The sequence below is a fragment of the Podarcis pityusensis genome, assembly GCF_964106645.2.
Source record: "Podarcis pityusensis genome assembly, chromosome: 13".
NCBI classification, from domain to species: Eukaryota; Metazoa; Chordata; class Lepidosauria; order Squamata; family Lacertidae; genus Podarcis; species Podarcis pityusensis.
In genome coordinates, this window is record NC_138038.1 from 16,601,503 (window position 1) to 16,624,977 (window position 23,475).

The window sequence follows — 23,475 nt, forward strand, 5'->3', positions numbered from 1 at the left end:
TCCAGGGAAGGAGAGTCCTCAACTTCCCAAGGGAAGACCGCTCCACTGTGAAACAGCTCTTACTGTCGGAAAATTTTCCCATACGTTTAGCCGGAACGCCCTTTCTTGTAACTTGAAGCCATGGGTTTGAGTCCTACCCTCCAGAGCAGCCCTGGGGATATTGGAAGATGGCTACCAGCCTCTTCTTTTCCAGGCTAAACCTACCCAGCTCCTTCAACCACTCCTCATAAGGCTTGATTTCCAGACCCCTGATCATCACAGCAGCCTGGCATGCAGAAATAAAGCAGGGCAAGCTTTTCAACTGCTTCCAGAAATATAATAATAAATAATAATAATATAGGGACGCGGGTGGCGCTGTGGGTTAAACCACAGAGCCTAGGGCTTGCCGAACAGAAGGTCGGCAGTTCAAATCCCCACGACGGGGTGAGTTCCCGTTGCTCGGTCCCTGCTCCTGCCAACCTAGCAGTTCGAAAGCACATCAAAGTACAAGTAGATGAATAGGTACCGCTCCGACGGGGAGGTAAACGGCGTTTCCGTGCGCTGCTCTGGTTCACCAGAAGCGGCTTGGTCATGCTGGCCACATGACCCGGAAGCTGTACGCCGGCTCCCTCTGCCAGTAAAGCGAGATGAGTGCCGCAACCCCAGAGTCGGTCACGACTAGACCTAATGGTCAGGGGTCCCTTTACCCTTTACCTTTAATAATAATATAGCCCAACCCAGCCCTCCCTCTTATATTTTCATGTGCTAGGCTGTTGTGAAAGTCACTGTTTGTTTGGCTTTTTAGGACATTGCATATATCCTCCTGCCTTTCCTGCAAGGAGCGCAAGTATGGCGTTCTAACCCCCTTCACTTCATCCTTACAACCCTGAGAGGTAGGTTAGGCTGACAGATCACATGGTTCCTCCCAGACTGTCACTTTTTTCCAGACCCTCCAAGTGGTCCCTATTTTCCAGGGATAAAATTGCGGTGCTCAGAATTGGACACAGTCCATCGTCCTGTTCTCACAGTGGGCAGCTAGGTGCCTGCGGAAAGCCCCAAGCAAAGCTCCCAAACACACCAGCACTCTTCCTTCTTGCAGCATCCAGCAACTGGAGTCAGAAGGATAATAGCCTCTGGCAGCGGAGGCAGAAAGCCATCGGGGTTAGTAGCCACAGATAGCCTCCCACATTCCCTAAGGGGAGATTTGCTTAGCTAGGGGTCTCAGTAACTGCAGGTGGGTGGCTAGATTCCAAATCCTCACAGTCTAATACAAGTCACACCTCTTGGAGAAGGGGCTCCAGCTTAGTGATAAGAGAGCAAAAACTTGGCATTCTGAGGATCCCAGAATCACTCCCTGCCATTTCCAGTTAAAGAGGATCAGGGAGCAGATGATGGGAAACAGTCTCTGCCTTAGAGAGTGGCTGTCAGTCAATGTGGGCAGTCCTGCCCCCGATGGACATGTGGCCTGACCTACCACAGACCCTCCAAGTGTCCCTGTTTTCCAGGGACAGTCCCAGATTTACAGAAGCCATCCCAGTTTCCGATTTGATCCCAGAATGTCCCAGTTTTCTTTCGGGCGTCCCTATTTACATAGGAGAAATGTTGGAGGGTTATGCGTCCCCGCCCCGCCCCCAAGCCAAAGACATAAGTAACTATACAACTTTTAGAAGACATCTGAAGGCAGCCCTGTATGGGGAAGTTTTTTTAAAAAATGTTCGATGTTTTATTATGTTTCTATATGTGGTGGAAGCCACCCAGAGTGGCTAGGGCAACCCAGTTAGATGGTTGGGGTAGAAATAATAAAATTATTATCATGGAACGGGATGTCCCTATTTTTCATTGGAGAAAGGTTGTAGGGCACCTTCCTGCATTCCTATACGGCTGCCACTCCTTAACACACCACACTTTCTCCCTGTTTCTGCACCGAATAAATACAACATGGTTCCTTCCACTTCCGTCCTTTTCGCACACACTCACGCAGCGGCAGATTGTTTCCTCCGCACACCTTCTACGAGAAAGAAATTCACATCGCCCTCCCTCTTCCCCTAGTCCCACCACGGAGACTAATGCGAACTGTTTTGTACATCGGAGTAGAATTTTGGGAGGGGGGGTGGGCAGCGAAGGCAGCACACTTCTGGGGCAGAAACTAAATGGGTTCTCATTCCTTTTCCTTCCATCCCCATTCTCTTCCTTCCCATTGCCATGGTAACAGTTTCTATCAGAGCTTCTTGGCCACCTTTTCTGGCAGCTGTAGCCATGTAGAGTTTATATATGTATATAATTCTTACTCTGAATATATATTATACGCACTCACACACACACCAAAGCTGAGGGATCTAATTAAATTTACAAGTACAGGCCTAAGCTCATGGTATAAATTCGCAGTTAACAAGTCAGCTGTTTGCACTACAGATTAATCCCCAAAGCTTCATGATACCTCCCCAACTGCCTGTCCCCAACATTCTCCTGTCAACAATGAACTTGCCGGAAATTAAGGAGCAAAAGCAACATCTGCCTAGGCCTCTTTCCCCACCTGTCTTCAGCAGCAACTGATGTGTGCTCTACACAAATGCACCGCGCCGGCATCCTTCTCAAATGTGACCTTTGCCAAACGGCTTCCTTGATCTTCCATTGCCGTATTTGCACATGCACAAAGGCACAAACACGGAGCTCCCTGTTCCCTTCTGCCGAAGAGGAAGGAGAGTCGCCGTGTGCAATCATGACCCTCTTTTCCCCATCCCCGACCCCCCAGAAATCCCAGGGAACAGGAGTATGGAAGACCTGCCAGTCACATCAGAGTGTACTGCGTAAGATACACCACCTGCCTAATTAAGTCCTAGCCTGCTTCTCGTGTCTTTATTTCCCGAAATGCCCCTTGTGTTAACCTCTTTCACAGTCAACTCACACAGAAGCACATACAAAATTTCGCCGCACCCCATGCTTGCAAAACATAGCCATCCCCAAGCAATCAATTATGGGATTCCACTTTGGCAACTTCATTCTTACCTACACCTGTAGGATCCTCTAATCTGTTATCATAATCTCATTGGTACTGCAGTCACTCAAAACCAATCTCAGAGTCCACACTTCAATTAACCCTCCACTGCTTCCGGGTTATTTGTTTGCGGGGACAATTGCACATGGAATGGGCCACATCGCCAACATGCTAACTGAGCACAGAAGAGAAAAGGGAGGCATCAAAGGAGCATTGCGCTGCCAGAAAGACTCAGAGGGTGTGACGCTTCCCCCAAATGAACCCCTCAAATCCTAGCACCCGCAGCTCCTCACAAACCAGAACAGCACCTCCATATCCGCTCCTCAGTCCAAGCATCTACAGCAACCTTAAAACCCCTGCAGAGGCTCCCCCACCCACAATGTTAATGGCATCGGTTTGCAATTCCACTATCTCCAGTCCCCTCAAATTCCCTTGCACCAATATCCCACTCGCAGTCTGTAAGGTAACCATGACAACAAACAGCTTGTTCTGAGGCTTCTAGACACGTAGGCCTAGTTCCCACAAACGTGGAGGTAAACCTGTGTCTTGACTGTACCACTTCAGACTGCAGGTACAGGCCCATGTGAGTGGGTGCTCCTCCATACAAATTAGTAAGTCCCTTCATGTAGAAAACTATGGTGTCAGGGTGAAGGGTTCAGGCCTAGCTTTCTCCATTAATTTTACATACAGAAGAACTTGGGTTTATTATTATTATTTTCAGTATGGAGGAGCATTCAGCTCCTACCTGCACTTTGAAGTAGCACAGGTGACCTTCCTCACCTCCTGTTTGTAAGACAGAGGTTTCACTGTGGAAGGGGGTTGGCCACCCATACAACAACACCATGTCTCAGCAAGCTTAAATAGTTTAAGGCGAAAGGTGGATTGGTACAATGTGGGAATGCAACCCAAGGCGGCTAGGACTAGCAGGGACCGGATTGTAGATTGTGGGGTATAGGAACAGAATCGTAGGGTTTGCTGACGGGGTGGGAGCAGGGGTAGATTTCAAGGGGGGTGAGGCAGGCCCAGAGAACCTAGTTATTTTAAAAGGATAAAGGCCTACATCATTACGATTTGAGAGGCTCAGTATTTACCCTTTCGTATTTTTTATCTTTCACTCCTTCGATAAACAGAAAACAACAGAAATGTCTGGAAAATTAACTTGCTTTAAACATTGCTTTAATCAAAAGATTGCATCGCACAGCTGCCATTAAAGAGACTACGGAACCACAGATTATTATTTTTTGCCACATGTCTGTTTGACTTGCCTCGTGGCCTGAGTGCTTAATGCCGAACGGCAGGACACGAGGAGCCACAATTTGGCGGAACGTGGTTGAGTGTGAGGGGGGAAGCCTACATTTTTTTCTTGGGTCAGAATCCCACCCCCCTGGACAAGAGAAGCAGAAAGCCCACTGGCACTCCTGGAAGAGGGAAGAGGAAGAAGGACAAATAAAGGAATGGGGATAGCTGGGCTTACAAGCCAATATGCTCCCTTCCATTGGGGTACAGAGGGGTGTTGACAGAGCCCTCCGGGGAGAGGGGTTTAGGATCCTTGAAATAATTTGCACCCAGATAAGTGCATGAGGTGGGGTGGGAAGGGGTGAGGGGACACAGAAGCCAGTGGGGACCGAGATGGGAGGAGAACCAAATAGCTCAGACTGGCATGATAAGAGTTATGCAAAAGAAGTATTTAAGGGTCATCAATGGAGAGGAGGAGGAAACTCAGCAGGTGTTAAACCCAACAGTGCAGGGAAACCAGGTAGTGTTATAAGAAGGGGAGCTCAGCCCCCCCTGGAACAGGGAAGCAGGTAGGCCTCTTTTGGGGTATATACTCACTATGTGGGTGAGGTCATGCGTTCAAGAAGCTTAAACCTCATGGCAGGATTGGGGAAGGCCTAGTCTGTCAAGGTGGGAGGGCAGGTCATTAGGAATATGTTGGCACAGAATATTCTTGTGGGAATCTGTGGGTCTTGTGAATCTTGGGCGTGGGTAAGTTTAAGGGGGGAACGGAGGACCAGGAATGACTTCAAGTAGTCCCCTGTGACACATAAGTGAAGAGGGGTTTGGCCCTGAAACAGAGGGGGGGTTGCTTCAAGGAGAGAAAATAAATGAGTTGGGTCTATTGACAGTAGGGAGGGAATTCCAGAGAAAGCCAGAGGATAAGGTGAGAGGGAACCTGACTGTGGGGAGGCCTGAGGTAATGGAGGCAAGAGTGGAAAGACGCATTTATTGGAACCAGGCCTGGATGGGGATATATGGGGCTCATCAGCAGAGGAACACACACAACACACACACCCTGCCCATTGTGGAGGTGTGGCATCGGGCCTGAGTAATAAGCACAGCTTGAGGGGAAAGCGAAGTGTGTTGCTATGGGAGCAGGCAATGAAGGGGAGGGGGCTAAACCTGAGAGGGGGGCTCTTTAGAGGACATAGTAAGTGAAAGCTTGCGAAACATATTTTTGGCGACGACAACGTTAGATTAAATGGGGGCTAGTTGGACCTGGGAGAGCAGGGTACAGTGGGAGGAGGGTTAGGCTACCAGGCCAATGGGGGGGGGAGGTAGCAAAGCAGCATCTTTCTGGGGGGGGGTTTAAGATGGTGCCGTTTCCATAGCAACTTCCATCCATCATCCCCCTTACCTTTGCTCCTGTCCTATTAGTCCCACCTACCCCCCCCCCGCACTGAATCACTGTCCCAATCTCACCCCTTACTCCTCCTAAGAATCATTTGCGCGCCCCTTCCTCCTTCCATATCGTGTATGAACCGCAATGAATCCCTGCCCCAATCTAGCCTTTTCCCATCCTTCGATAGCTGAGAGCGCCCTTTCATTCGGGCTGCATATTCCCACCCCACCCCACCACCCAAAAGCCCCACCACCACCCAGCCATCCTCATCACCCCTTTACCCACACACTCACCAGAGTGGGGGTCGTCGTGGAGGCAGCATCCCCTGCGCGCTTTTCTCCGGCAACGTTGGCGCAGCTGGTTGTTCTCTCTCCTCCGCGTGCCCAGCTGGGGGGGGGGCAAAGGCGCGCGGGGGGAGGCTGCAGGCTCTCCCCCAGTCCCCTTAATGTTTGGGCTCCATACAGATCCCGGATCAGACCCAACGGGAGCCCCGCCAAGGCCTTGGGGAGGGGGCGAAGATGGAGCGGCAGCAAGCGAAGACCCACACGCAAAGCGAGCAAGCAAGCGAGCACACCCCAACCCCTCGTCCTGGCTCCGACCCGACCCGGCTGCCAAGGAAGAAGCCGACCCAACCAGCCAGCCAGCCAACCAACGGCGTCGGGAGCGCTGCAGCAAAAGCGCTCCTGCGATGAGCAGGGACGCGAGTGGAATACTAATAGTGGGAAGGAGGGGTGGGGGGAGGAAGCGGGGAGGGGGAGGGGAGAGCGAGTGAGACGGGGGGGGGGGAGAGAAAAGGAGGGTAACGCGGGGAGCGACTTAGGGAAAGAGCGAAAGCGATGGAGCGAGCAAAAGAGAGAAAGAGAGAGCGTGCGTAAAAAGGGTGATGGTGGTCAAGGCGCAGCGAGGGAGAGAAGACGGTGGCGGAGAACTGGGGCGGGAGGGGGGCAGGTGGGAGGATTAGGCGTGGTGGGCAGAATATTGATGTGGGGAAGACCCCGGAGCTGGTCCCCGTGTCTTAGAAGCAGGTGGTCTCCCTGCCTGCGCCCCTGATTGGTTTTTACCAAAAAATGCAGGGGGGAAAGGAATGGCTACGTTGCTTTGGTTGGGCCACTTATTGGAAAGCGAGGTCCTCGCGACGCCACCCCGCGCCTTCGTTCAGATCGACGTAGCGGTCATTATTCTGGAGAGGAAGACGGATCGGGCCGCTCTGGAGACGCTTGTGGTTTGGTTTGGTTTGGCTTGGCTTGGCTTGGCTTGTCTGCTCCAGGCCTTCTTCACAGCTCTCTGGCTCTCGCTCTCTTTCCCCCCGCTGCCCAATTATGGAGATTGCAAGTGTGTGTGTCTCGGGTTGGTTGGTTGGTTGGTTGGTTGTTTTGGGCCGGGAATCCGCGGGTCAGGAGGATGTCGAGGGAGCGCAGCTCTGGATAGATCCCAAGACCTGCGGCGAAAGGGGCACTGAGATGGTGCGGGGTGACCAGATAGGAGGAGAAGAGCAGGTCATCCGCCGCCCCTTTCATCATTGAGCAGACAGTCGCATCATCATCATGCTAGCCAAATAATAATAATAATAATAATAATAATAATAATAAATGCACTCAAGTGTCATTTGCGTTAAGAGATGAATGAACTAGATTAGGAACTGTCCGGACACCACAGACAGGGAAACTGTAGCCTGCCAGATATTTTTTTTGGGACAACAACTCCCATGATCCCTGACCATTGAACACAAGGTCTGAAGGTGATGGGAGTTGGAGTCCAATGAGATCTGGGAAGGTCACAGGTCCCCCATCGGTGGTTCCTAGTTAATCTCACCGCTCTTTGGGCTGTCATTTGGAGTCAGGAAAACAAAAAGCTGACAGGCTTCCTCTTCCTTCCTTAAATCTGAACTCTTACGGTTTCTGTAAGGAAGCTGCAGAGACACTGTGGCCCTTCAGATGTTGTAGGGCTACATTTCCCATCATCAGTGACCACTGGCCATGGAAGTTGGAGTCCAAGAATAGCTGGAGGGCCACGCAAGGTGTCCACCTCCGCCAGAAAGTCATGTCAGAGTCTGCTTTGGAATGAACAAGGTGCCAGTGCAGTGGGGTGGAGAAGGAGTGAGAGTTTGAGACAAAAGGAGTAAGTATTGTTTACAATAAAAAGATGTACAGTAACCCTGCAACAACTCATCTTTGCGGCTACAATCTCCTGGGTGACGCAGACGTCATTGTGCAGTTGAATGCAAATGTACTCCGTCCATTTCCTTCCTTCCCCCCTCCACGCAGCCCCGGGCACTGGCAACCCACACTATGCCACTGTGTGGCCTTCCAGATATTGTCGGACTTACTAATTCCCATCAGCCCGAGCCAGTGTGTTCAAGGTGAGGGGTGATGGGAGTTGTAGTCCAGCAATATCTGGAAGGCCATAAATTCCCTATCTTTGGCCTAACCAGTATGGAACTGACAGCCACCCCTCCAATAGTATTATTCTATGGGTGATATGACTTCTTTGTACCGCTGCTGCAACAACAGCAACCTACAACCATAATTCCTCCGTGGGCTCAGCTTGTCTTTTTCAATTTCACACTTCATCCTATGTTGATCTCACTTGTGGTCCATTAACAAGTTACTATCAGCCACAAGCCAGGACACCCTCAGCCCCATATGGTTGTAATTCAGAATTCCCACTCGGTATCCCTTTCAGCAGAGGAAAAATTAAAATTCGTATCTTCCTACCTCAACACCAAGAGGGGATATTAAATCCCACTCTGCAGTTATTTGCTTAACAACATCTTCAAATATCTCAAGGGATATTTGAGGGAACAAGCTTGTTTTCTCCTGCTTTGGTGGGTTGGACTCGAACCCATGGCTTCGAGTTAAAAGAAAGGAAATTCCAACTCAACATCTGGAACTTTCGGACAGTAAGAGCTGTTCAGTGAAAAGGTCTCCCTCGGGAGGTTGTGGAGTCTCTTTCCTTGAAGGTTTTTAAGCAGAGGTTGGATGGCCAGCTGCCGTGGATGCTTTAGCTGAGATTCCTGCATTGCAGGGGGTTGGACTAGATGACCCTCGGGGTTCCCTTCCAACTATACGATTCTATGATTCTATGAACTATTTGTTCAATTTAGAAAAATGCTTCAAAAATCAGTGTGGGAACCATCAGTTTGCCATTCTTGGCAAGACAGGGCCTGTGGTCAGCCATAGATGAATGCAGACCGTATGCGTTTTGTGGTCCAGGTTCCCTGAGGTCACTTTCTGAAATATACTCGGAGTCAAGTGTGGATTTCATGCTCTTTATTCAGCTCATAGTAGTGAGGAATGCAAGTTCCCCCAAAGTGTCTGCTTTATATACATTATTTACACAATGGGCTGCACGTGATTGGCTAATTCCGGGATTCTCCTGTAGGCCAATCAGGTTCCGGATTCACTTCCACCTGGAGCTGGATTGGGTGGCTCCTGCGGACCAATCAGATCCTATTGTTCTAGGACCAATCAGACTGCTGCATTCTGAATCCTATTGTTCTAGGGCCAATCAGACTGCTGCATTTTGGATCCTATTCAACTCAGTACATAACACTTTCTGAAGCTGGAATTGCCACCAGTGAAACCTTCTGCTGTATTGACCAGGTGTGGAGAGACAGCTAGGCTCTTAGTTCTGTTTATATCGGGAGTAACCAATCCAAAGGCTTTATGTTGCCTGCCTGTCACAGGAGTTGCCAATCACAGCCTTAATTCTGCTTATGCCTGCTTATCAAAGGGGCTGTTGTTCCATGCCTTCGGTTCCCAGAGGGCACCGAACATAGACAGTCCAGAAAAACTGACTCAGCAACGTTCCACCTCCAGGAAACAAAATTTCCAGTTCAGGCCCTGGCATCTCTGTCAAGGGATGTCTAATGATCTCACATGTCCTAAGAATGTCCTTATTAGTAGATACATTGTCCAGTTCCAGGCTCCTCTTATATTGTCCAGCTCTTTGCCTCGATCCCAGAAACTTCTTCAGTGACCACCACACCAAGCGCTGGTTTTTCGGGGTCACCCCTCCCCTGGCTGTTCTCGATATAACCACCTCCACACACCAGCTGTAAAACTGGTACCCACGCAGAGTGAGGTGTGAGTGGTAGCTGCTGCTGCTTACGCATGGCATAAATTAGCACCCAGAGCTAAGGCCCAGCAAAAATGGGTCAGAAATCCAAATGACCTGAGGCTCCCCGGTGTTAGTTGTTGCTGACAAAATATTAAAAATGTTTAAGGCCACCCAAAATTTAAATCCCCCCTTCTCTCTCTGACCCCTACTCACCAGAAGCTACATGCACACATTTTTCCATGCCTCCACGAGAAATCATACATCTCTAAACAGTGCGACACGCTGTTAGGTTGAGAGAAAAAAATGTGTGACATTTGTGGATAAAGGAAAGGCAGTCCTATCATCAGAAAAGGTGCTGAGCTGCCTTCTGAAAGGTGCTGAAAGGAGCTGCAACAGATTTTGGGAAGCAAGCAAGCATGTGCAGTTGTGCAATAAGCCAGGAGCCTCGACAAATTATGGACCAGCCACGACAGGTACGATGAGCTCGCTTGGGTGGTATCCCTATCTTCACGAAGTAGCCATATAATCCCATTATGGCACTCTGACATGACAAAATGCGTTCCAAAGAGCTTGTGGCTCCACGGCCTGGATTGATCACCTAGGGGAGGACTATAGCTCAGCAGCCTCATGATTTGCACGACAACAGTCCAGTATCTATCCCTTTCGTCTCCTGGCAGGACTGGGAAAGACCCCCTGGAATCCTGCTGTCGATCGAAAGCAAAGTAAGTGTAGTACACCACCGGGCAGGGAAACCTTTTCATCCCACATTCTGTCATGGATAGCTTTCTGGGGACCACATGTCAGTGGTGATTCGAGCCGAAGGAAGAAGTAGATGGAGCAATGAGTTGTTGTTTACTGAATTTATATACTGCCCTATACCTGGGGGTCTCAGGGCAGTTCACAGAATAAAATCAAGTTATAAAAACACAAAATAACTAATAAAAATAAAAACAACAATCCAATAGCCCCCCCCCCCAAAAAAAACACAAAATTTAAAAGGGCATAGGATGTAAAACCAGATCAACCAAAGGCCTGGTTAAAAAGGAAGGTTTTTGCCTGGCACCTAAAGGTGTATAATGAAGGCGCCAGGCAAACTTCCCTGGGGAGAGCATTCCACAGACAGGGAGCCACTGCAGAGAAGGCCCTGTTCCCGTGTTGCCACCCTCCAGACCTCTCGAGTTGACTCTGGCCTCTGTGCAGCTGGTTAAATTCCAGCCGCAGATACGTCAGAGATTCACACATACAGAGGCATTATCACCACTCAGAAGCACATTCCAGCCTGGTGAAACCATTGCACAGAGCAGAGCTTTCCTGTGGCTTAGAAAGAGTCTTGGGGGCTGGGTAGAAGGATATGGAGGGCCACATTGGATCCCCAGGGGTCCTGAGGTTCCCCACCCGTGGTCAACGCCATAGTAGACACTACTGAGATATATTTTGTTTACTGGCTTGCTCATTTACTCTGTTTATCATTCCCCCCGCAACAGCCAAAGTTCTTGAGTGACGTCCGGATTAAAACACTAAAATCACAGTTTAGAACACTGGTCGATAACAGCACAAAACACCCCATAAAACAGAACAGCCTCCAAATTGCGAGTCATCTTCATTCTCTGTGCAGACGTGGAGGAGAGGATCAGCATAAGGTGAACTCTCCCAGCTTCTTGATGTCCACGCATCCTTCTAAGGGTCTAAGTCAGTGTTTCTCAAACACTGCCACTGTTTTTAGACTACAATTCCCATCATCCCTGACTACTGGTCTTGCTCGCTTGGGATGATGGGAGTTGTACTCCCTAAAACAGCTGGAGAGGAGACCCAAGTTTGGGAAACACTCGTCTAAGTTTAGCTTACGCACGTCCAAGTTGTATGTGGGATGGTGGTGGTTTTACATTGAAATATACTCAGAGTCAAGAGTGGATTTCATGTTCTTTATTCAGCTCATAGTGGTGAGGAGGAATGAAAGTTTCCCCAAAGTATCTGCTTTATATACATTATTTACACAATGGGCTGCACGTGATTGGCTAATTCCGGAATTCTCCTGTAGACCAATCGGGTTGTGGATTCACTTCCATCTGGAGCTGGATTGGGTAGCTCCTTCAGACCAATCAGACTGCTGCATTGTTCTAGGACCAATCAGACTGCTGCATTCTGAATCCTATTGTTCTAGGACCAATCAGACTGCTGCATTTTGGATCCTATTCAACTCAGTACATAACATACATCAAGGAGCCCTGAAGAGAATGTGATTCTCCCATCTACAGTTCGAAATGGTACAATCCGTTCTAGCGCGCTAGGATATTTCCCCCTTATTTCGCTGCACATGTAGGCCAGGCCTTGGTCTAATCCTCTTTCAAAGTCACCTGAGGCCTGATCTTCTCATGCAATGAAGTGAGAGGGTAGATGTCTGAGTCATTAGAATGGACTGAACTATTTCAGACTGGCAGGGGAGGGTGATCATATTTCTGAATGCTTCTTATGTAGTAATAAAAATAAAACATCATCATCATCATCCACTGAGCTCTTCTGGGCCCATCTAACCTGCCAGCCCTGTTTCCTTGCTCTTTTACATTGTCCCACCTACTTTGGAACCCAGGAAAGCACAGCAACTGAAGTGAGAAGTCAAAATCTGGAAATGTCACATGTGAAATTGCTCATCTTTTAACTCAGATATGTATCATCACCAGAAATCGCCCTTCCCGTTTTTTGAACCAGAGGATTGGAAGATGGCCAATGGAATCAATGTTAGAGAGGGTGCCCAAACGTTTGTGTGCTGTGTTTGACATTTGCCATGCGCCAGGTGAATTTTGCACCTGGCTTTCAATCACTTTTGACCAAGTGAAGATGCCTAGGCCCTAGGATGGCGCCTGATATCTCCACCATATGGAGGTGCATGCCTGGAGATCATTGGATCTGAATTGTTTCCACGCACTAATACCCCATCCTGTAGAATTCTATCAATTATATTTTATCGGCACAACTGCAATGAATGCAGCCTGAGCAGAAGCAGTCACTATTAAGAAAAAGATTCCTTTTTTCCAACGAAAATAGGGACGTCCTAAGGAAAAGCGGGGGGCGTGGGTGGCGCTGTGGGTTAAACCACAGAGCCTAGGACTTGTCAATCAGAAGGTCGGCGGTTCGAATCCCCGCAACAGGGTGAGCTCCCGTTGCTCGGTCCCTGCTCCTGCCAACCTAGCAGTTCGACAACACGTCAAAGTGCAAGTAGATAAATAGGTACCGCTCTGTGGGAAGGTAAACGGTGTTTCCGTGCATTGCTCTGGTTCGCCAGAAGCGGCTTAGTCATGCTGGCCACATGACCCGGAAGCTGTACGCCGGCTCCCTTGGCCAGTAAAGCGAGATGAGCGCCGCAACCCCAGAGTCGTCCACAACTGGACCTAATGGTCAGGGGTCCCTTTACCTTTACCTTTACCTTTACCTTTAAGCTGCTAGGAAAGTCATTGTTTGTTTGGGTTTTCAGGACATTGCACATATCCTCCTGCTTTTCCAGCAAGGAGTGCAAGGCGGCATTCCAACCCACTTCATTTCATCCTTACAAACAACCCTGTGAGGTAGGTTAGGCTGAGAGATCACGTGGGTGCTCCCAGACTGTGGCTATTTTCAGATGCGATTCAGTCACACACAAGCAAATGAAGGCTGCGCTATTATAGTTGATTGGGATGTGCTTCCCAACAAATCCGTTTCCCCCAAAGGATTGAACTCTTCACGAGGTGGAACGTGACTGGGAAGTGCAGGGCAGGGCCGACCCAGCCATTTGGCAGGGTGAGGCCGGCGCCTCAGGCGGTAGAAACCTCCAAGGCAGCCCACAAGCACCCTGTCTGCTCTGCCATCTCCACTGGCAGCACAGAAGTGGTGTTGGTACTGGTGCCGATTTCATGTGAGATCTCACTGAAATCGCACAAGATTCTTATGAAATCTTTTCTTCTTCCTTCTACACATTTTGTGCCTTTTCTTTTTCTCTTTTTCCTTGCATCGCTTTATTTCTTTACAATAGAAACATTTTCAATAAAATATGAATACCAAAAAGAGAAAGAAATCTCACGTTATTTTGGTGAGATCTTGCCCAGAATAGCACCAAATGAGCTGTGAGGGGTGAACTACAGATCCCAGAATTCTTTTGGGGAAGTCGGGTGCTTTAAATGTGTGTTGAATGTGCTTTAAATATACGATATGGAACTAGAGATGGGTTTCTGTGGTCCTCCAGATGTTGCTAGAATATAGTTCCCTGACCATTGGACATGCTGGCTGGGGCTGAATGGTGCTGGAGCCCAAAAATATATGAAGAACTCTCTGGTTCTACATGAAGCCAAATTTTGCAGACAACGCAGGTCCAAATAAACAGCCATATTGCTGCGAAAACATTAAAATTTATATGTTGTGTACACTTGATGTTCCAAAACCTAATCATGACCATTTCCCTGGAAATTATTCATCACCCACTTTGCTTCATGAACCATGACTCTATATGTTTAACTTTATCATTCCAAGAGTTTTCGGCTATTCATCAACTGATAGCAGTTTAGATCTTTTCCATTCGCAAGCAGCTTCAATTCAAGCTGCTGTCAATGGATTTGAAATTAATTCCATGTCCTGTCTTCTCACTGTTTCTTTTTAACTACCCTAATAGAACGATTCGAGGGTCTGGGGAAATTAAATCTCTTACTGTCTCTTTGATTACCTTTATGACTTCTTCCCAATATTTTAGCGCAGGGCCGTCATTTGTGGAGAATATAAATAGGATTCAATGAAGATTTTCTTTTTTTTCCCAGCACAATACTGATCAAGATCTTGCCCCTTTTTATGACGACAATGAAATGCTTGATTCTCAGCAGCTCATGAACTTTGCAACTGAAACATCCATGCTTGGCGTGTAGTATCTGGTCCTGCAGACTTTCACGTACTGTATGTTGATTTATTTGGCAGACTTATATTCCACTTTACAACAATTGTTCACAAAGTGAGTTACAATTGAAGTGAAACAAATGTCTCATAAAAAAACATCAATAATGATCAGAATATTTGGACAGGTTGAGACAGGTATGTATTAAAACAGGGGACACCAGTTATAAAACAACAACAGACCTACAAAGTGTCCCTATTTTCCAGGGACAGTTCTAGATTTACAGAAGCTGTCCCAGTTTCTGATTTGATCCTGGAATGTCCGCTTTTCCTTAAAAGGTAACGGTAAAGGGACCCCTGACCATTAGGTCCAGTCGTGGCCGACTGGGGTTGCGGCGCTCATCTCGCTTTATTGGCCGAGGGAGCCGGCGTACAGCTTCCGGGTCATGTGGCCAGCATGACTAAGCTGCTTCTGGTGAACCAGAGCAGCACACGGAAACGCCGTTTACCTTCCCGCTTGCAATTTGACATGCTTTTGAACTGCTAGGTTGGCAGGAGCAGGGACCGAGCAACGGGAGCTCACCCCGTCATGGGGATTCGAACCACGCCGTCGTGGGGATTCGAACCAGCGCCACCCGCGTCCCAGCAGCTTAGCATGTGGAAATATAGGAGGGAGGGGTAGGTGGGCTATATTTCTGGAAGCAGTTGGAGAAGCTTGCCCTGCTTTATTTCTGCACGCCAGGCTGCTGAGAAAGGCACATGACGAAGGCCGAGCAAACGCAATTTGTTGATTATCGGCTGGGCAACTCCAGATAAGCCAGGAGAGAGAACAGCCAGGCAAATTAAGGCCCCTGCTGCGGAGCAAATTATCTGGGAGTGTCTCAGTATAGGGAACTGGCCTCCCCTATTCCACGCACAGAGCTCCTTTTGAAATCCCCAAGCAGTTGGGTATGTGTCGGCTGACGATGATGGCTTTGTCAGCAGCCTGCATGCTCCTCTGCTGCTACGGCAATGTTCACCACGCCACGGACTTCATGGCCAGCAGGAAGGACCTTCTCAGGAACGACGCCAGGAAGCCCAGGTTGCAGGGCAGATTGGTGGGCGCTGGTCCCAGAGAACTGGGTCCGAGAAGGAACTGGGGGGGGGGGGGGTTGAGTTGGCAGGAATCAGCCATCAGGCGAACAAGCCCTTCCTGCACAGCCTGGCCTGGCGTTGCTCCGCGGAAACTGACCTGGTTGTTGCCAATTGTCTCTTCCTTTCACAGAAGCTGCTAGGATGAGGCCGGCCAATGGGACTTGGCAGGTTTGGGGAAGGGCCAGCCATGTTGAAAATCCTCCTGCGCCTTGCAGGATCCAAGTTCCACAGGAGGACACTCATCCTCTGGCATGGTTCTCTACCACCACCACCACAAGAGATTTGACTCTCCAGAGGTAGAACAGGGAGGGAGGGAGAGGCGCCTGGCAGCCCTCTTTGACAACCAGCAGAAATGTGATCTCGCTGACAGACCATCAGAAACTGAGCCAAGGGAGAATGCATTCTGTTATTCTAGCTGTTTTCTGAAGCTGGGAATGTTTATCTAGGCTGCAGCATGAGACAGGGATTGGGGACTCTGCCATTTTGGGATGCAGGCAGACAAAGCCGTCGTGGGAGCGGGAGAGGCACAGGATGAATTCACATGGGGCGGGGGCTGCCACTACTGTGGCCCTCACAGGGCCAGCCCTCCTATTAGCTTCAGGCAGCAAATGTTGTGTGCCAGTAGCAACAGCAGCCCCTTCAGCTGTTCCTCCCAAGCCCCAGAATCAGTGTGTGCTGGTTTGCTAGGGCACAGCCCCAATGACCCCAGCTTGCCCCCAGGCAGTTTCACCCTTCTTACAACCAGTCAGTGGCGTAGCAAGGGGGGGCAGGGGGCGGTTGCCCTCAGCACAAAAAATTTAGGAGCACAAAATGTAAACACCCGGTGCTGCCTCAGTAAAGATGTGCACTTCCGTTGTTTGGCTCCATTGAAAACGGATACACTGGCCGTTTCCCTCTTTCCCACCCAACCCTCCGCAAGGCCCCGGGCACTGGCAACCCATGCTACACCACTGCAGCCAATTCAGTGGTTGGTTAAGGCTGTCAGCTTTCTCCTCCTTAGTCCAAGGCATTGCATTTGCAGAGCTCAGTCGAGAGGAGGAATGGAACACAGCAAGAATTAGTTGCCTCTGCCTGTCATTGGCTCTGGCGCCACCTACTGTTGGCCTCCCTGCCTTCCAGCCAATGGGCACCAGCCGGCACTGCCTCTAACTGTTAGAAATAAACTTGTGCATGCCATGTGGGCTGCCATGCACCTTCTTGCACTACAGGGGCAGTGTCGGTGGTGCTATCCTGTCATCAGTGCCAAAGCAAGTTTCAGCTGTCAGTCCAGGTGTTTTCTGAGCATGGACTCAGCCCGGGGTGTGCATGCACCATCTTGTATTTGCCTCAGGAAGCGCAATAGATCTTGAACCACATCTTTCTCCCAGGATCCACCGCCTGAGCCTGCCTCCTCCTGCTGCTTAATGGTAGAGCCGGCCCTGCAGGTCATTTTGCACAGACCTGTGTAAAATGGGGAGCATTCAGGGATGCGGTGGCGCTGTGGTCTAAACCACTGAGCCTCTTGGGCTTGCCAATCAGAAGGTTGGCGGTTCGAATCCCCGCGACAGGGTGAGCTCCCATTGCTCTGTCCCAGCTTCTGCCAGCCTAGCAGTTCAAAAACAGGCCAGGGCAAGTAGATAAATAGGTACCACTGTGGCGGGAAGGTAAATGGCATTTCTGTGCGCTCTGGTTTCCATCACGGTGTCCCGTTGTGCCAGAAGCAGTTTAGTCATGCTGGCCACATGACCCAGAAAGCTGTCTGTGGACAAACGCCAGTTCCCTCAGCCTGAAAAGCGAGATGAGCGTCGCAATGCCATAGTCGCCTTTGACTGGACTTAACCGTCCAGGGGTCCTTTACCTTTAAAAAAATAAAAATAAATAAATAATAGGAAGCACTCAGGGGGAGGAGTGCATTGCAGATATGGATGCTCGCCTGTAGGCCTGGAAATGGGTGGGAGTTTGGAAAACACCCACACACCAGCAGAGTGTTTTAGAAAAGGGAAATGCCTCATTTTTGCGTCCGCTCTTGCCAGAAAGCTCTATATTTTTGCTGTGAGGCAAGATCAGCGCTTCCTCCGCCCCTGTGATGGCGTGATAGTACAGTACTTTTCAGCAGCGTATTAATAAAGTACCAGATCTAGGAGTACCAAGAGTAATGCTGCAATCCAGCGCACCCTTGGGAACAATCCTAATAAGATGTCATGTAGAGACTGCTAGACAGCCTTGGAGTGCCTGTGAGATCCTGCGAAGATTCTCTCTGAGGGAGGATGTGTAAATCAGGGGAGTTTCTGCGACACCAGAGCAGGGACTGTCAACATGGTGCACTCCAGATGTTGTCGAACTACAACTTCCATTATCCTTGATGGGGCTAATGGGAGATGGAGTCCAAAAGCTACAATTTCCCCTGGATTATTCCAAATGTTTCCTAAGTGCTGGGTGTAGCCAAAGCGGGGCGGATGATAGCCGGTTCATGCAAGTTTGGTGTACTCAGGAATCAGCCTTCATTTGCTAGAAGGGTACAGAACAGAGGTGCTGAATTTTCTCAGAAATTGTTGTCACTTGAGGATGGTCACCAACGATATCCGCATTCTCAGCAAACAATCATTCTTAGGAAGAAGGCAGGACAGTTAAGCTGGTATAAAAGTGGTGCAGGTTTTTAGTACAGATATGTCCGTAGAAGCACAAAACACATGTCGTTTATTGTACCATCTGTTGCTGGAGAAGTCTGTTTGCTTGTTATTTATCTGTAAATGTATTTATATACCACCCTTCCGCAAAACCTTTAAAAGCACTATGGAACAATAGTTAAAATGACTGGCTACCCAGGACAGGTGGCGGAGATACTTTTGCCTTCCAGGTGCTGCTGAACTACAACTCCCATCATCCTTTGCAACTGGTCATGATGGCTGCAGCTGATGGGAGTTGTAGTTTGGCAACATCTGAAGGGCCGGCCCAGGAGAATCCCTGCTACAGGCCTGTGTTAAGAGCCCTTCTGGGCAGGGCTATTTTTCTAGAAAAAGAGGTGCCAGAACTCACAATGAACTCCTGCCTTGTTCTCTTATAATGGCAATGGCAGACAGCTGAGAAGTGCTGGAACTGAGTTCCAGTGAGTTCTGGCTTTTAAAAAGCCCTGCTTCCAGGGGAGCTGAATATATAGCTCTATTTAATAACTAACACCTGTATGGAACCTGAATGCAGCAGAAACAGCCAACACAACTCAAGACAACTGGGGCACTAACCTGCCAGATTTATGTACATTCAGATCCTACGACCAGAAAGCACACACTGACGTTTCTCCCAATGTAAGGTGCTAAACAGGATATGGCTCCTTCTACACTGATAATAAGTGCCTAGAAGGGTGAATCATTTCTCGTGCAAACTGCTGAAATGTAAGTAAAGGTCAGTGCTTTTTTCTGGGGGGGGACGCAGGGGTACTCATACCCCTAAACATTTTGTGAATCTTTGTACTTTTGTCCATTTATTGTATTTATTTTTCCTGATTTGAACTATAAAATGGTGATTTTGTACCCCTCTCCTCCTCTTCCTCCTCCTCCTCCTTTGGCGATCACTTGTAGCCAAGTAAGATTGTCTTCCATAAACACGGTTTTAACAGTGAGTCCGTAAGTGACTGTGGAGGCCAATTCTGGATCCACACATCTTTCCACAGTGGGGACACCGGTTTCCTGGCAGGAGTTGATCACGGTGTGGATTTGCCAAGCGTGCCTTCCTCTTAGCACGTTTCTCCCTTGTGTCCTGAGTTTGAGTGTCTTCAAAGCCCATGACACCTTTGGTAAAGGCTGTTCTCCAATTTGGTTATGGGATGCAGCACCCATCTTCGTTTTCAGGCTGAGGGTGTTTCCAGGTCATGTAGCCAGCATGACTAAACGCCTTCTGGTGCAACGGGACACCATGACGGAAGCCAGAGCACACAGAAACACCGTCTACTTTCCTGCCACAGCAGTACCTATTTATCTACTTGCACTGGCTTGCTTTCAAACTGCTAGGTTGGCAGGAGCTGGGAAAGAGAAACGGGAGCTCACTTCGTCACGGGGATTTGAATCACCGACCTTCCGATCGGCAAGCCCAATAGGCTCAGTGGTTTATCCCACAGCACCACCCGCGTCCTTCCAAATACTGAAATATACTCTTCTACATCAGCTATAAAAGGTGCAGAAGACCTCTTGCACCTCTCGCAAGGGGACTCGGAAGTGTTTAACTTTGGCTGCGTCTATGCCCTTGGATAGAATCAAGTGGGAAATGCAAATGTATGTTTGGTCAGCCGTGCAGGTCTGAATGTATTTACTGCTTTGAGATTTGCATGTTATTCATTTTGGATGAATGCGACAGTGGCTAGGAATCGCAAGCGAGGAAGGTATTGCGGTGCTCAGATCCTTCTTCCAGGGGTATCTGTGAGAACAGGATGGATCTGCAGGGCTCTTCTTAGGTTTTCAGGTTCCTAAAAGGGCTGCGGAAGGATAGCAGAAATCTGGAAAGTTGCATGAACGAAGACAAATCCCGCTCACAAAGGGTGCAGTTTAAACATCAAACGTAGGACTGGAATGTAGAATATAGGCATTCTATCTATCTATCTATCTATCTATGAATGAATAAAACTGGATCAATGGCTCTCTTTTTAAAAAAAAAACTATACTTTTCAGATATATACCATCATTTATTTTTGACATTTTAAAACTTGACCTCCTTCCCCCTCTTTCTGCAGTTCCTTAAATTTATTTTTAATATCTTCTGCATATCCAAATTCACTTAACTTGCTCATTTATTTATCTTCTTTAAATATATACTCTTATGTAACTGCAGGTTATTACAGTAATACTGCCAGTGTTTTTATCTGTTTACAATTTATCTGTATTCAACAAACGATTTCCACTCTTTTATAAAAAGTTTGTTATCTTGACTTCTTATTCTCCCAGTAAGTTTCACATTTTCTGCGTATTCCATAACTCTTTGTATCCATTCTTCCTTTACTGGGACTACTACTTCTATCCATTTTGGGGCAAGTAACATTCTTGCCGCTGTAGTCGCCTACCTGAATAAGTTTCTATACAATTTAGGTACTTCTGTCCCTATAATTCCCAAGAGAAAGGCTTCTGGGTTTTTTTACAAACATTATTTTGAACATCTTTTTCATTTCATTGTATATCATTTCCCACTAAGCCTTAACCTTACTGCAAGACCACCACATATGATAAAAGGAACCTTCTTTCTCTTTACATTTCCAACACTTATTTGATTTAGATTTATACATTTTTGCCAGTTTACTCAGTGTTAGAAACCATTGATACATCATTTTCATATAATTTTCTCTTAAACCAAAGCATGCTGTAAATTTTATATCCATGTTCCGGATCAATGGCTCTCGAAGATTTCAGACAGGGTTCTCTGCCAGCCCAATCTGGAGATGCCAGCGACTGAACATGGAACCTTCTTAGACAAAAGGAAATACTTCTTGACTCAGGCCATTATAGTTAATGTATGGAAGGAGGACAACACTATCTGTGGCTGCTGACCACAATGGCTGTACTCTTCTTTCACCGTCAGTGGCAGTACACCAGGGCCAGATTTAGGTTTGATGAGGCCCTAAGCTACTGAAGGTGATAGGGCCCTTTAATGTCCAGCTGTCCTTTGTCAACAACAAATCGTCACTTTTTTTGTTTCAAATATATGCCATATGGTAATTTATGGACCTAATAGGTATCTAAAGCCATTGGCACATGTTGCCATGCAACCAGTCCACGCAGAATGTAGGCACCCTATATATAGAAAAACCTAGACAGCATCACCTTGCCGACAAAGGCAGAGACATCACCTTGCCGACAAAGGTCCGTATAGTTAAAGCTATGGTTTTCCCAGTAGTGATGTATGGAAGTGAGAGCTGGACCATAAAGGAGGCTGATCGCCGAAGAATTGATGCTTTTGAATTATGGTGCTGGAGGAGACTCTTGAGAGTCCCATGGACTGCAAGAAGATCAAAGCTCTCCATTCTGAAGGAAATCAGCCCTGAGTCCTCACTGGAAGGACAGATCCTGAAGCTGAGGCTCCAATACTTTGGCCACCTCATGAGAAGAGAAGACTCCCTGGAAAAGACCCTGATGTTGGGAAAGATGGAGGGCAGAAGGAGAAGGGGACGACAGAGGACGAGATGGTTGGACAGTGTTCTCGAAGCTACCAGTATGAGTTTGACCAAACTGCGGGAGGCAGTGGGAGACAGGAGTGCCTGGCATGCTCTGGTCCATGGGGTCACGAAGAGTCGGACACGACTAAATGGCTAAACAACAACATATATGTCCCACAGAGGAACTTACGATCTTCAAACAAAAACATTTTGGAGGTCCCAGGCCACAGAGAGGTTAGGCTGGCCTCAACCAGAGCCAGGGCTTTTTCGGCTGTGGCTCCGATCTGGTGGAACGCTCTGCCACAAGAGACTAGGGCCCTGCAGGACTTGACATCTTTCCGCAGGGCCTGCAAGACAGAGCTGTTCCACCAAGCCTTTGGCCAGGGCACAGCCTGACTCCCTCCTTCACAGAACTCTAGCCCAATGGTTGCCATCAATTTGATTTGAATTAATTTTATAATGAAATGATTTTAGAACGTTGTATTAGTTCATTGTTGTTAGCCGCCCGAGCCCGGCTTCGGCTGGGGAGGGCGGGATATAAATAAAAAATTATTATTATTATTATTATTATTATTATTATTATTATATAGAAAGGAGCAAACTAGTGGTATTTTAGGGAGCAGGCCAGCAGGCGGGGCCCGTTACTTACATCGTAGGAGCCTACACAACACAAAACACTGTTGCTGTAAGTAGGTTTTATTTTATCTTTATTTTATCTTACATTTTGGAAATGTACACCCAGGGGTTTTTCCCTTTAAATTTTTTGGGGCCCTCAAGAGAGTGGGGCCCTAAGCTGTAGCTTGTTTAGCTTATACATAAATCTGGCACTGCACTACACCTCTGAATGCGAGTTCCTGGGAATCGCAAGTGGGAAGAGTGCTGTTGTGCTTGCCTCCTTATTCCAGTCTTCCCATTGGCATCTGGTTGGCCTCTGTGCAAATAGGATGCTGGGCTAGATAAGACCTTTTGCTTGATCCAACAGAGCTCTTCTCGCGTTCTTATGATGGGGCAATGCAAAAATTCCTCTTTAGTAAGATAAAGGTAAAGGGACCCCTGACCGTTAGGTCCAGTCGTGGCCGACTCTGGGGTTGTGGCACTCATCTCGCTTTATTGGCCGAGGGAGCCGGCGTACAGCTTCCGGGTCGTGTGGCCAGCATGACTAAGCCACTTCTGGCGAACCAGAGCAGAGCACAGAAACGCTGTTTACCTTCCTGCCGGAGTGGTACCTATTTATCTACTTGCACTACATGCTTTTGAACTGCTAGGCTGGCAGCAGCAGGGACTGAGCAATGGGAGCTCACCCCGTCACGGGGATTCGAACCACCGACCTTCTGATCGGCAAGTCCCAGGCTCTGTGGTTTAACCCACAGCGCCACCCGTGTCCCCTCTTTAGTAACAACAACAACAAAAACCAACCCACCCTCTTCAATCTCCCTCCCCAACCCCCCTCTGCTTTTCACTTTACAACACATGAATGAAGAAAATGTTCAGGCTATTTTCTTTGTTCTCTGAAGTGTAACAAGGCAACAAATTGACCCAGGAGGTTCGGGGAGGGTGGAGGGAGGATCACAATTGGTTTCTTCTGCCTTGGTTTCTCCAGCTTCTCTTCTCGCTTCACACACGCACAAAGCCTGCCTTCTCATTCCTCCAGCTTCTGCGCAAACTAAGATTGGCAGCTGCCACTCAGGAGAGGCAAATGCATCATGCCTTTCAGCCTGTGACTGATGT

At 48.3% G+C, this 23,475-nt stretch overlaps 1 protein-coding gene across 2 annotated transcripts in view; it reads right to left on the reverse strand.

Annotated features, from left to right (window-relative positions):
* LRRC4B (leucine rich repeat containing 4B) overlaps positions 1 to 6,301 on the reverse strand; it is a 147,136-nt gene extending 140,835 nt beyond the window's left edge. Inside the window, exon 1 of one of the 2 annotated variants that reach the window (XM_080976757.1) lies at positions 5,888 to 6,301. The gene's annotated coding sequence lies outside the window, so the exon portion shown is untranslated. Of the gene's footprint in view, positions 1 to 2,464; positions 2,930 to 5,887 lie in introns of those variants that run through there. The other variant, XM_080976759.1, reaches the window with a different exon arrangement.
* Between the last annotated feature and the right edge of the window lie 17,174 nt (positions 6,302 to 23,475).